Source organism: Vigna radiata, chromosome 6, assembly GCF_000741045.1.
Source record: "Vigna radiata var. radiata cultivar VC1973A chromosome 6, Vradiata_ver6, whole genome shotgun sequence".
NCBI lineage: Eukaryota > Viridiplantae > Streptophyta > Magnoliopsida > Fabales > Fabaceae > Vigna > Vigna radiata.
Window position 1 is genome coordinate 13,179,799 of NC_028356.1, and position 1,944 is coordinate 13,181,742.

Sequence of the window (1,944 nt, forward strand, 5' to 3'; positions counted from 1 at the left end):
TCAAGGGCATCCAAAATCAAGGAGAAAATTTCTAAAAAAGGAAATGAAAAAAGAAAAGTATCATAAAGGGCCACAATAGGGGCAACTAAAGCGAATGAACTAAATGGAGAGAAAGAAAAGAAAAAAAATGAAAAAATACAAAACAATGGAAAAAAGGATGCCCAAATTTTCAAGTCCTTGGACGCTTGTTGACTTGACACCTTGCAGATGATTCTTCTTAGAATAATTTAACCTTCAAACACTTATTTGGGCCTTCACTATCCGTTCCTTTCAAAACCCTTTGACTTGTACGTCATAATAAGTCATTTTCGTACAAGCCAATTAAAGTCCACGCCGAATGAAGACTAGCACTAGTAGAAAAAGAGGATTTTATGACGTACAAAAATGACTTATTATGACGTACAAAACTGGAGTCATAGTTCTGGGCGTCATAATAGGTCTGCACATTTTATGACATAGCAAAAAGTACGTTATAATAGATTCAACATATTATGACGTAGTTATTTTTGTACGTCATAAAAGGTTGTAATTAGGGTTCATAGCTCTGTCCAGGAGAATGACCACAATTTGGAGAATAAAAAGTTAAGTGATTAGGGTTTTATGACTGGATTTTTAAACTCAATCATAATATCTTTTTAAAGTAATTTCAAATTTATTATTAAATATTATAATAAAAAAGTCTATTATGACTGATTTTCGTAGATACGTAATAGTATGTTTTAAACTTAATTTTAATTTTGTCACGAGTTGATATATTATGACTGATAATTAAAACTACGTCATAATATTTGTTATTTTTATTACAAAAATGCCACCAGAAAACTTATTATGATAGATAAATTTTATCTGTCATAATAAGTCTGTCATAAAATCCTTTTTTTCTACTAGTGACTGTTTGTCCTGATCTTTCTCACGAATTTAACTCTGGAACGAAATGATGTGGTGAATGGAAAAATCACTAGAAAAAAAGGAAAGAAAAACATCGTAAAAGAAAAAATAAATAATAAAAAAAGGATGTAAAGTCTCCCCGTCAGTTGTCATATCAAGAGAGAATCGTCAAACTGGGACAACCCTTTCTACTCGAACCGTTCCACCTCTCCAAATTGTATTTACCATGCGCAACAAAGTTAGGGAAACCCTTGCAAGCACACCTGTTTAAACATTAACCAAACCTCCCCAAATGAGAAAAATTCAAATGCTAATCATCCAACCATCTACTTTTCATACCCATTTCCCACACCTCCTTGGGGTCAAGCTAGTTTTGATTGCAAAAAGCGGTAAAGGGAATTTGAATTCATGGTTACACTCTCTTCCTTTTCATCAAAGATCTCAATGTCTCTTGACATTATTCTCAATGAATGCATTTTCAAATGTACATCGAAATTGACGACAATATTGACAACGGATTCCAAACATGGATTTTTAAAAAATAAAATAAAATAAAAAGAGAAAAAAAAAACAAAACAAAAACCAAAGCAAAAACAAAAAAAACAGAAGGAAGGAAATAGAGAGAGCAAAAGAAAAGTACAAAACAAAGGTCTCATGTGTTTATGCATCCATACATCCTCATTGCATTACATCATACATCTTCAAAACAAGCGAAGAAAATTGTTCGAAAAATCCCCATGTTTTGCTCAACACTTACCAACTTTTTCAAAAGTGTTGATCAAGGTTTTTCCATGGTGTCGGCCCTCTGTAAGGCAATGGTCGAACCCAACAATCACATCATTCATCCATAGGGTTGGTACACCCTTCACGAGGTTGGTACACCTCTCATCATCATCCATAGGGTTGGTACACCCTTTTCACGAGGTCGGTACACCTCACATCATTCATCCGTAGGGTTGGTACACCCTTTTCACGAGGTCGGTACACCTCACATCATTCATCCATAGGGTTGGTACACCCTCCACGAGGTTAGTACACCTCACATCATTCATTCAC